This window comes from Bufo gargarizans, unplaced genomic scaffold (assembly GCF_014858855.1).
Source record: "Bufo gargarizans isolate SCDJY-AF-19 unplaced genomic scaffold, ASM1485885v1 original_scaffold_1579_pilon, whole genome shotgun sequence".
NCBI classification, from domain to species: domain Eukaryota; kingdom Metazoa; phylum Chordata; class Amphibia; order Anura; family Bufonidae; genus Bufo; species Bufo gargarizans.
This window is the reverse complement of record NW_025334421.1, coordinates 202,701-215,943: the sequence shown is the minus strand read 5'-3', so window position 1 is coordinate 215,943 and position 13,243 is coordinate 202,701. Positions and strand designations below refer to the sequence as shown.

Here is a 13,243-nt window from a genome sequence, read left to right as displayed (position 1 = left end):
CAGCTTCTTTGGAAAATGAAAGGTGGAACCTGATTAGTTGCCATGGCCAACTAAGCCAGTTCTACTTTACACCAGTTTGATAAATGACCCCAATTATTTCTACTGGGGTCACTATTTTTTCAGCAGTATGTTATTTGGGGGCATTGGGGAGCACAGTGGGCACAGTACTGGAAATGGCAACAGGATGAAATTGTTGGGACACCAGCATGGAATGTTTGTGTTGAAAAGGTGAGGAGGGTGATGGAAAAATTGAGTAATCTATTGTGTCTGTGTAACAAACTCTGCAGAGACGAGATGTGGCTGAAAGAATTTGTCATGGCAATCTGGGTCAAACGGAGGAGATGAGGAAGGAGAACATCTACATCACAGGTAGGTGGCGCTGTATTCTCCTATATGTTTCATAGTGCTGGCAGGCAGTATGCCGTATGTAGTGCTGGCTCACTACTGTGACCTGCATCTAATCTCCTCCTTCAAGTCTTTTTTATTATAATTATATGTAATTTACATTTTAAATTTGGCTCCAAAATTTTTCAGTTCAGGAGCCAAAGTCTGGAGCACTGTTATTCAGAGATAAAGTATAATGTAAAGATTTAGTCCTGTTCTGTGTTTTCTACCCTGTTAAAGAAAATATGAATTATTAATATTTGGGATTAATATTAATAAATAGACGTAACCAGCTGTGGCTGACTCTGCCTATTTTTCTCTCTCTGTTTCTCTAACTTTCCTGAACTGCGTGCCCTGGACTATGGCGGCGACAAAAGACTCTATGTACTTGTATTTTAACATTAAACTATATTTATTAAAATATTACAGTTCACCATCAATTATAACTGATATATATATATTTATACCAATGGCTATATAAATATATATATATATATATATATATATATACATATAGACTCACACTACAATATACAATAACAACACTACAGGTCCTTCTAAAAAAATTAGCATATTGTGATAAAGTTCATTATTTTCTGCAATGTACTGATAAACATTAGACTTTCATATATTTTAGATTCATTACACACAACTGAAGTAGTTCAAGCCTTTTATTGTTTTAATATTGATGATTTTGGCATACAGCTCATGAAAACCCAAATTCCTATCTAAAAAAATTAGCATATTTCATCCGACCAATAAAAGAAAAGTGTTTTTAACACACAAAAAAAGTCAACCTTCAAATAATTATGTTCAGTTATGCACTCAATACTTGGTTGGGAATCCTTTTGCAGAAATGACTGCTTCAATGCGGCGTGGCATGGAGGCAATCAGCCTGTGGCACTGCTGAGGTGTTATAGAGGCCCACGATAGCGGCCTTAAGCTCATCCAGAGTGTTGGGTCTTGCGTCTCTCAACTTTCTCTTCCCAATATCCCACAGATTCTCTATGGGGTTCAGGTCAGGAGAGTTGGCAGGCCAATTGAGCCCAGTAATACCATGGTCAGTAAACCATTTACCAGTGGTTTTGGCACTGTGAGCAGGTGCCAGGTCGTGCTGAAAAATGAAATCTTCATCTCCATAAAGCTTTTCAGCAGATGGAAGCATGAAGTGCTCCAAAATCTCCTGAAAGCTAGCTGCATTGACCCTGCCCTTGATAAAACACAGTGGACCAACACCAGCAGCTGACATGGCACCCCAGACTATCACTGACTGTGGGTACTTGACACTGGACTTCAGGCATTTTGGCATTTCCCTCTCCCCAGTTTTCCTCCAGACTCTGGCTCCTTGATTTCCGAATGACATGCAAAATTTGCTTTCATCCGAAAAAAGTACTTTGGACCACTGAGCAACAGTCCAGTGCTGCTTCTTTGTAGCCCAGGTCAGACGCTTCTGCCGCTGTTTCTGGGGAATGCGGCACCTGTAGCCCATTTCCTGCACACGCCTGTACACGGTGGCTCTGGATGTTTCTACTCCAGACTCAGTCCACTGCTTCCGCAGGTCCCCCAAGGTCTGGAATCGGTCCTTCTCCACAATCTTCCTCAGGGTCCGGTCACCTCTTCTCGTTGTGCAGCGTTTTCTGCCACACTTTTTCCTTCCCACAGACTTCCCACTGAGGTGCCTTGATACAGCACTCTGGGAACAGCCTATTCCTTCAGAAATTTCTTTCTGTGTCTTACCCTCTTGCTTGAGGGCGTCAATGATGGCCTTCTGGACAGCAGTCAGGTCGGCAGTCTTACCCATGATTGCCGTTTGGAGTAATGAACCAGGCTGGGAGTTTTTAAAAGCCTCAGGAATCTTTTGCAGGTGTTTAGAGTTAATTAGTTGATTCAGATGATTAGGTTAATAGCTCGTTAAGAGAACCTTTTCATGATATGCTAATTTTTTTTAGATAGGAATTTGGTGTTTTCATGAGCTGTATGCCAAAATCATCAATATTAAAACAATAAAAGGCTTGAACTACTTCAGTTGTGTGTAATGAATCTAAAATATATGAAAGTCTAATGTTTATCAGTACATTACAGAAAATAATGAACTTTATCACAATATGCTAATTTTTTTAGAAGGACCTGTATAATAAACCTAACTAAACTAGACAAACTACACAATCCCCACTATTATTCCACCCCAAAATCTCTAGCTAAACATACACATACACTCTATAATGACTGCACCCTCCTACCTATCCCTAACTTTCCCTACAGGGGTTAAAACAATACAGGAATACCAGGGTCAGGGGTATATAATGGTAATACACTGGTTAAAGCAGGGAAGAAGGCAAGACAAAGGTTAATGGTCAGGGAATGTATTGTAGGGAGATAAGGAAAGGGTTAAATATAGCAATGCAGGGAATGCAGGGATGATGGCAAGGCAGGGGTTAAAAGTAGCATAGTAACATAGTACATAAGGCCAAAAAAAGACATTTGTCCATCCAGTTCGGCCTGTCATCCTGCAAGTTGATCCAGAGGAAAGCAAAAAAAAAAAACTGTGAGCTAGAAGCCAATTTTCCTCACTTTAGGGAAATAAAAAATAATAACTCCCTGGATCAACGACCCCTCTCTAGTAGCTATAGCCTGTATTATTATTACACTCCACAAATACATCCAGGCCCCTCTTGAATTCCTTTATTGTACTCACCATCACCACCTCCTAAGGCAGGGAATGTATTGTAGGGAGATAAGGAAAGGGTTAAATATAGCAATGCAGGGGTTAAAGCAGGGATGATGACAAGGCAGGGGTTAATACAGGGGTACAAAGAAATGCAGGGCTTGATGTGGCAATGTAGGGGTATGGCATGACTAGGGGTTACAGGGAAAGGGTTAATAACATTGCTGGCAGAAGGATATAGGGATAAAAGGGTTAATAATAATAATGCTCGTTGGTCTAGGGTGTAGGGAAAGGGTTACTCCGCCAGCCAAGGTTTAATGCTCGTCTCCAGGGGAAGATTTTCGCTTTTGCTCCTTGTCTTGGAGGACGATTCTTCTTTAGCGGCTGCTCAACTCAACTGCCGAGGGCTCCACCGCCGGACTAAGTGGCGGATTACAATAGGGACGTTCAGGCCGGAAGCCCAGGGCCCAGCACCGCTGGGGGGCCCAACGCTGACTCAAACGCCCATATACTGCGGCGGGGCACGGGAGCGCATAGCTCCCTGTCCCGTCGCCGATCACCGCCATAGGCTTCAGGCCTAGTAGGCCTGAGGCCTATGTGGTAGTAAAATCCCGGCGCAGGCGGGCGTGATGACGTCATTGCGCGCCTGTGCCAGAATGCAGCACTGTGACATGTGCAAGCCTGCCTCATCCCGCCTTCCTCTTCGAGCAAGCGCCTGGCCCTGGACATAGATGAGTCTTTAGCTTTTAATTTTTTTTCATTTTTTTTTTTATTATTTCATTGCCTACTTTGGGGGACATGTGGGGGGGACACACAGGAGGACATATTAGCGAAGAGACATTGAGGACATCGGGGGGGAATGTGGGGGCTGTGTGGGGCCAAATTATTATGGAAGGGACTACTATGTGGGGGCAAATTACTATGTGGGGGAAACTATTGTGTGGGCGGTGTGGGGAAATTGCTATGTGCGGTCAAATTATTATGTGGGGGCAGTGTGGGGGCAAATTACTATGTGGGGGAAATTGCTATGTGGGGTCAAATTATTATGTGGGGGCAGATTACTATGTGGGGGAAACTATTGTGTAGGGGAAATTGCTATGTGGGGGCAGTGTGGTGGAAATTGCTATGTGGGGGCAGTGTGGTGGAAATTGCTATATGGGGGCAGTGTGGTGGAAATTGCTATGTGGGGGCAGTGTGGTGGAAATTGCTATGTGGGGGCAGTGTGGTGGAAATTACTATGTAGGGGAAATTACTGTGTGGGGACAAACTACTATATGGAGGCAGTTTGGGGGAAATTACTATATGGGGGTGTTGCTATTGGGGAGGCACTGTAGGGGCAATTCTATTATTTCTGGGGACACTATACAGGAATTATTGCCTGGAGCACAATACCCAGGGCACTCTAGGGCAGCGGTCCAGGACCTGGAAGATGGTTTGCCGGGCCGCGGCGATCAGAGCAGTCTTTAACGCTGTACTAATGAAGCGTTTCCATTACGGGGGGGACATGAGGGGCTGACATGGGGTGGGGGGGACATGAGGGGCTGACATGGGGTGGGGAGGACATGAGGGGCTGACACGGGGGGGGACATGAGGGGCTGGCACGGGGGGGGACATGAGGGGCTGGCACGGGGGGGGACATGAGGGGCTGACATGGGGGGGGACATGAGGGGCTGACACGGGGGGGGACATGAGGGGCTGACACGGGGGGGACATGAGGGGCTGACACGGGGGGGACATGAGGGGCTGACACGGGGGGGGACATGAGGGGCTGACACGGGGGGGGACATGAGGGGCTGACACGGGGGGGGACATGAGGGGCTGACACGGGGGGGGACATGAGGGGCTGACACGGGGGGGGACATGAGGGGCTGACACGGGGGGACATGAGGGGCTGACACGTGGGGCTGATAGATGGCTAAAGGTTTGGGGGTTGATCTGAGCCATTGGGGGTCTGATCTGAGGTCTGATTAACATTGGGGGTCTGATTGCTGGTCTGACCTGAGGTGTAATGAAAAATATTTTTTTCCTATTGTTCTCCTCTTAAACCTAGGTGCATCTTATAGGGCGAAAAATACGGTACAGTGCAGCAGAAACCATAGTCAGTTTATATAGTCGTTATATACTGGCTGCCATGGCCAGTTACTATGTAGTAATATACTTACATGCGCTGTGGCCGCCCGGTGTTCAGTTATATTTCCCTACCTCGTGAGATTTCCCTATGCTCATCACTTCCGCCCGTACCGGACATGACGTGAGGAGGTGTGGTGCGGCGGGCAGGCGCACAACCACGGGGTAGGGAAATTTCACAGCAGAGTTAGCTAGACACCGGACAACACTGCCCATGCGCCAGGAGCCTCACCAGCGGTTAGGGTAGGGAAAAATTACAGGCCAGTGCGCAGGCGCGGTAATCGGATGGGTGTTCTCAGCTGGACACCGGCCGACACTGCGTTGGGAGCCTCACCAGCGTTTAGGGTAGGGAAAAAGCACTGGCCCCTAATTTTTCTCTTCCCTAACAGCTGGTGAGGCTCCCAGCGCAAGCGCAGTGTCGGCCGATGCCCACCAATTATTTTAATACAGGGGAGGGGGGGTGCACTGCCCACTAATGATTTTAATACAGGGAAGGAAGGGAAGGTGCACTGCCCACCAATGATTTTAATACCGGAGGGGTGGCGCACACTGCCCTCCAATGATTTTAATACTGGGGAGGTGGGGGGGGGGGGGGGAGCGCATGCGCAGTGTCGGCCGGTGCCCACCAATGATTTTAATACAGGGGAAGGGGGGAGGGTGCACTGCCCACTAATGATTTTAATACAGGGGAGGGGGGGCACACTGCCAACAAATTATTTTAATACTGGGGGGGGGGGAGAAGTGTCAATGCTGCCCACCAATGATTTTAATACAGGAAAGGGGGGGGGGGGGGCGCCCTGCCCACCAATGATTTTAATACCGGGGAGGGGGGGCGCACTGCCCACCAATGATTTTAATACCGGGGGGCGCACTGCCCACCAATGATTTTAATACTGGTGGGTGGGGGGAGAGGGCGCAGTGCCCACCAATGATTTTAATACCGGGGGGGGGGCGCACTGCCCTCCAATGATTTTAATACTGGGAAGGTGGGGGGGGGGAGCGCATGCGCAGTGTCGGCCGGTGCCTACCAATGATTTTATATCGGGGGGGGGGGGGCTCCTAACTTTTTTAGCTGGCTCCTAGATTCCAAGGAAATTTGTGAAGCCCTGCTGTATATATATTTATATATACACACATCACATCTGGCACTTCCCTCTACAGACCCTCAACTGGTTTTGGCTCACAATCACTGATGGAAATAACTGAAGTGTGAACCCGGCCTAACACATGCGGATATGGCCGAATGCACACGGCCGTGTTTCGCGGCCGTGAGCGGTCCGTGGAACCACAGGCTGGATTCCTGCTGAGAGCAGGATCGCACGGCGTCATTGGTTACTATGACGCCGTGCGCTCCCTGCTGCCACCGCAATAGAGTAATACACTGGTATAGATCATACCATTGTATTACTGTATTGCGGCGGCAGCAGGGAGCGCACAGCGTCATAGCAACCAATGACGCTGTGCGCTCTTGCTCTCAGCAGGAATCCAGCCCGTGGTTCCACGGACCGCTCACGGCCGTGTGCATGAGCCCTATAGCTGCAAATTTACTCTGGAGAGTTCCACAAAAGTATGGAAAAATCCGCAGCAGGGTTTCTGCTGCAGAAAATCTGCCCCATGTGGCCATACCCTTAAGCCCACCTGCACACGTTGCAGAATGCGTGCAGTTTTTCTGTGAAGGGTCCTCCATATGTGAGGAGAACAAGATCTCTTTTCCCTGTTCAGCACTCCAGATAACGAGCAAGAGTTAGAGATGCCATTCTTTCCATAGAAAGTTATGGGAGTTGTGAAGTGCTCGGCTGTGACCACAACACCCATCATCTATAAGGCTGGGGTCTACATGACGGTTTTAGGCGTGACGAAGGATCAGAGTGTAGCAGGGCAGCCATAGAAATAAATGCAGTTGTAGAGCCGACATTTATGATCAGACCTTTATGACACTTATGGGGTCATTTATCAATAGCAACCAATCAGATCCCACCTTTTATTTTTGACAACTCCTTTGGAATCTGATTGGTTGCTATGGACAACTAAGCCAGTTGTACTTTCCACCAGTTTGATAAATGACCCCACTATTCTTTATATGCCGTAAAGTGGTTCAATATGCCATTGTGGCCAGCCACTGGATCAGAAACGGTTGAGCAGCCCTCATTAGTGTTGAGCGAACTTGTGTTTTAAGTTCAGCGTCCAAAGTTCGGGTTATCGAAGAATCATGTTATGGATTCCGCTACCACGGACCATAACTGAATTCTTCAATAAGGGTCCATTCACACGTCCGTAGTCTATTGCCCAGCCGGCACCCCCATAGAACCGCCTATTCTTGTTCGCAATTGCAGACAAAAATAGGACATGTTCTATTTTTTTTCTGGAGACGTGGATCGGAAGATCGGAGGCGCGCTCCAGAAATGCGGATACCACACTGTGTGCTGTCCGCATCTATTCCTGCCCTATAGAGAATGAATGGGTCCGCATTCTACGGACGTGTGAATGGACCCTAACACGAACCTGAACTTTGGAAGCTGAATCTAAAACATAAGTTCTCTCAACACTATCCCTGACCTAAAGCAATGGACATCTTCCTAAAATAATAGCTTCCAGTCTGGGACTTCCAGGGCATGCTGGGAGTTGTAGTCCACGGGTAAGGGAACCACTGCTCTACAGAGCAGAGCTACACTTTACTGATCAGCATAATCTTCAGAGCATATTTTCTTCACAAGTTCAGGACAGGAGGAGACATTGCAGCAGGACAGACCTATTCATAGGTGTGAACAGCTGCATATGTCACAACCAGTCTAACCCCAGCGACCCACGTTCTTACAGACCTCATGTCAGGCAGCAGCTCCCTCACTTCCTCCTGCTATTGTCTGGCTCTCTTCCCACAGGCCTTTTTTTTTTTTTTCCTCTCAACAAACTTTACTCAGCAGCTTGATTCAGAGCACATACAAAGTGTCTGCACGTAACTGCTAATGTTTCCCTCCAGACATGAGGAAATAGGGTTGTCATATGTATATACCTTCCTCATGTGTAGATATAGACAGCGGCAGACACACTTCTGAAAAGTGACTAAATGTATTTTTTATCTTATATTCATTATTTAGGAGCTTCCCAACCTATGCCACCAGTGGTACATGTAACCGCCCTTCATCACAGCCCAACATGAACACAGAGAGAAGACCCTCGGAAAACGGAATGTACTCTGTATGCATTCCTTTTCCGTATTTCCATTCCGTTGAAAGATAGAACATGTCCTATTATTGCCTGCAAATCACGCTCCGTGGCTCCATTCAAGTCAATGGGTCCGCAAAAATAACGGAACACATACGGAATGTACTCCATATGTCTTCTGTATCCGTTCTGTTTTTGCGGAACATCTATCGAAAATGTTAAGCCCAGCCTAATTTCTTCTATGTAATTACTGTATACTGAATATGCCATCAGGAAAAACGGAGCAAAAATGGAAACACAACAGAAACAAAAAAATGGAACAACGGATCCGTAAAAAACGGACTGCGAAACACTGATAAAGCCATATGGTCGTGTGCAGGAGGTCTAATAATGTCCTGTAAGTGCACGGACAAAGTACAATGCCCTGTAGTAATACTCACTCACAAGGGTCCATTTACACATCAGTGTGTGTTTTGCGGATCCACGGATCCGCAAAACACGGACACCGGCAATGTGCGTTCCACATTTTGCGGACCACACATCGCCGGCACTTAATAGAAAATGCCTAATCAATATAGGACTTTTTTTTTTTTCGGGATCGGAATTGTGGACCAGGAAGTGCTGGTCTGCATTTTTAGATCTGGGCAGCACATTGTGCGGTCCCATAGAAATGAATGGGTCCGCAATTCCATTCCGTAAAATGCGAAACTGAATTGCGGATGTGTGAATGGACCCTAAGAATTCCCACAATTATGCCTCCTTAGTGCTGCCACACAGGATGCCCCCTTCACAGAATTCCCCTTGTGCCCCAACACAGTAACGCTTTTTGCTCTTTACAATAAAATGCTCTCTTAGTGCCCCCTTACTGGTAGAATGCTGTTAATACCCCCACAGTTGTGACTCCTTAGTGCCCCACACAGTAGTTATTCTTCTTACTGCCCCCACACAGTAGTTATTACACTTTACTGTCCCTACACGGTCCTCTTTGTGCTCCCACACAGTTAAATGCTGGCTTAGTGCACTCCCACAGTAGTTATGCTTTAGTGACACTCACAGTAAGAATGCCCTGTTAGTGCCCTAACAATTATGCCCCCCGCACAGTGGAATGCCTCCTTAGTGCCCCCACACAGTAGTTATGTCCCAGTAGTGTCCTCCACGCAGTGATTATTCTCCTTTAGTGCCCCCTTCATAATAGAATGCTCCCATAGTGCTCCCACATAGTAGTTATGCCCCTAGTGCTCTCACACAGTAGTTATACCCTCTTATTGCCACCACAAAGTAGTTATGCTCCCTTAGTGCCTCCAAACTTTAGTTATGCCCATGTTGCGCCCCCCTTTATTGTGCCCTTCACAATTGAATGCCTCCTTAGTGCCCCCACACAGTACTTATACCTTAGTTCTGACTCACACTAAGATGCCCTGTTAGTGCCCCCTAATTATGTTCCCACAGTTATGCCTCCTTGTGCCTGCACCCAGCCTTTCTGCTGCCTGAGGCGAAAATTGAAACAGCACCCCCCCCCCCCTTTCCCATACCAAATTCTCAACATAACATTACATATATCACTACAAAACATACAGGGTAATACAACGCTCCATACTTCTTACATTCAGTGACGTCTCCTTTGATAGAGATGTTCTCTTCCTCATCTTCTCTATTCAGACCAGACCACCATGATGATTTTTCAACCATCTCTCGTCTCTGCAGTTTGAAAAAAAAATCTTAGTATCCTACTTTTCCATCATCCTCCCACCTTCTGGACAAATCATCTTACCATCTCCAATACTGTGCCTGTCGTGCTCCCCAATACTATACTGCAGAAGCAGTCCCCCTGATAATACTAGTACCATGCAGATAATGCCTTCAAAAATTATTGGAACACAGTGTCTTAAAAGAACTGCACCCAGCAAACAGTGTCCCTGACACTAATAGTGTAAACATAATGTCCCTCAAAAATGACTGTGCTAAGCTGATACTGTGCCAAGGTGCCCCCACAGTAATAGTGCTCCCCAAAGTCCCAACTAATAATTCTCTGCCAGGCCAGAGCACGCTTTGAGGTAATAGTGCCCCCAACAGTACTAATGTCTCCACTGTGCCCCAGAAGTAATAATGCTCCCATAGTGCCCATACAAGTGATCATGTCCCCCGCAAATATTCTAATCGTGAATTTTTATTGCGAATATCGGCACTTCGAGAATTTGCAAAGATGTAGAATATAGTGCTATATATTAGTAATTGTGAATATTCTAGATTTTTTTTTTCATCAGTAACCTCCCTTCTTGCTTGTGGGCCAATGAGAAGGCTGCAATGTCTTTGTCGGAGCTTAGCAACATCCCTAGCAACCAATAGGAAAGTTGCCTACCCCTTTTCTATATAAGAACCTACCCAGCAGCCCTTGTAATCAGAATTTAGCAGTTCTGAGAGAGAGAGAGAGTAGTGACATTGCTGTGCTCTCTGCTTTCATCTGGATCCTCTTCCTTATCCAGTTACATTAGATAGTTAGTTAGCTCATATATGTAATACAGATAGTTAGTGGGAGATATTCCGTGTAGGTTAGATAGTGATATATTGTAGCTGATAGGTTCCAGTGCAGGGTGTTAGGTAGTGTGATAGGAATTACTGTTTCTCTCCTGTCCATACATACATGCTACAGACATAGTGCTGTGATGTACCAGTCAGTAATATCTACCCAGACCTGATAAATTGTTAAGTTGCATGTATTGCGCAAAAAATATGCGCATCATTAGTGCCAATTTGCGCAATCGCAAAAATAATGACTGGTGATCACATATTCTAGAATTTGCTAATTTATTGTGAATATTATGCGGAAAATTCTGGAAATATTGCAAAAACAAATATTGCCTATGCCGCTCATTACTAGTAATAAAGCTTAGTTTAGCTCCAGGGATGAGATTAACCGGACAATCATATTCTCGATGGGGGAGGGGGGGGGGGGGGCAGCTCCTTAGCACCACCCTCCGAGAACACATCCGCAAAATCAGAGAGAAACTGAGGTAGGACCATAGTTGACACCCCTGAGATAGAAGCACAAAATTTACTCCAGCTACTGATTTGTCTTTTTTGCCAGTCAATAGTAGGGTTATGCTTTATCAACCACGGTAAACCCAGAACCATCGGAGCAGGCAAGCCCTTCGTAACAAAACAAAAAATGGACTCAACATGTGAATCACCCACCCTTAACTGAATGTCATGAACAATATGAGTAAGACTCTTTTGTGAGAGAGGGGAGGAATCATTAACAAACACTGGTATCTCTTTATCTAAACAGAAAATCAATAAGTTTTACCCCCGCACCACTGTCAACAAATACCTCAAAATCAAAATTTACTGAGTCTAGCGCCACCATGGCAGGCAGGAGGAAACATATTTGCTTGCTCAGACTCCCCATTCACACTGCCAAGAGTCAGGGAAGCTGTTTTTTCCTCTTTATGTGAATTCCTCTGTAGTTTTTCATTACCGTTAAGAGGTTTAACAAAAGGACACACACAAATAAAATTACCTTCTTTTTCACTGAAGTGGCATAGCTTATTCAGCTTACTAAAATCCCTATCACCTGAGCAAAGGAAACCTGGCCCAACTGAATAGGATCCTCTCCTGCCCCAGATTCAAAAGTCATATTACCCCGGGGACTAGGTGGGACGGATCCAATTACAGACGGGACCCCCCACTTGAGAGGAATCTCTTATACCTCTCTCTAAGACGTCTATCAAGCCGCACTGCCAAAGACATGGCCGTCTCCAATGAATCGGGGTACTCATGAAAAGCAAGGGCATCTTTCAACCTCTCAGATGCCCCTGACAAAACTGGCTCCGGATTGCAGGATCAATCCACCCCCGAGTCAGTTCCCCATCTTCTAAATTCTGCATAATACGACTCTGTAGTATGTTCTCCCTGTAACAAACTGCGCAGCTTAGATTCAGCCATAGAGACCTGGTCTGGGTCATCATAAATCAAGCCCAAGGCTTTCTCTGCCGACCAGAGGGGTGGTGAACCGGTCAGCAGAGAAAAAGCCCAGGACTGCGCGTCCCCTTTGAGCAGAGATATAACGATCCTCACTCTTTGATTCTCGTCACCAGAAGACATCAGCCGCAGACGAAAATACAACCTACAGGACTCCCTGAACCGAATAAAGTCATCACCACCCCCTGAGAACCTATCAGGGAGAGCGACTTTAGGCTCTAAGCAGACCTGATTTCCTCCAACGGCACCAAATGCCAGAGCAAGTAAGTGGGTAAAAAACCAAACACAGGAAGACAAACAGAACAACAACTAGGCCCACAAGCTAGGGAGAAAAGGGTCACCTCCTAGCGATCCCTAAAAGCTTTACCTAGACTGCTGTGTCCATGTGCATACCCTTATGGTGGATATGCACATGCCCTGGTGCCTAAACCTAAACACTGTGGGCAAACCCTAAGGAGCAGGGAAAAGGGAAGAGGCAACCTGCTTCTTCAAACCAGGAGGAAGCAAGCGTCTCCCTAGAGGCCTAGATAAAACACACAAAGGGAAATACAGGGAGTGCAGAATTATTAGGCAAGTTGTATTTTTGAGGATTAATTTTATTATTGAACAACAACCATGTTCTCAATGAACCCAAAACACTCATTAATATCAAAGCTGAATATTTTTGAAAGTAGTTTTTAGTTTGTTTTTAGTTTTAGCTATTTTAGGGGGATATCTGTGTGTGCAGGTGACTATTACTGTCACCTGTACATAATTATTAGGCAACTCAACAAAAAACAAATATATACCCATTTCAATTATTTATTTTTACCAGTGAAACCAATATAACATCTCAACATTCACAAATATACATTTCTGACATTCAAAAACAAAACAAAAACAAATCAGTGACCAATATAGCCACCTTTCTTTGCAAGGACACTCAAA

General features: G+C 45.9%; 1 protein-coding gene across 1 annotated transcript in view; it reads right to left on the bottom strand.

Annotated features, from left to right (window-relative positions):
* SORD (sorbitol dehydrogenase) overlaps positions 1-8,051 on the bottom strand; it is a 72,479-nt gene extending 64,428 nt beyond the window's left edge. The window contains exon 1 of the mRNA XM_044274223.1: positions 7,996-8,051. The gene's annotated coding sequence lies outside the window, so the exon portion shown is untranslated. The remainder of the gene's footprint in view (positions 1-7,995) is intronic.
* Between the last annotated feature and the right edge of the window lie 5,192 nt (positions 8,052-13,243).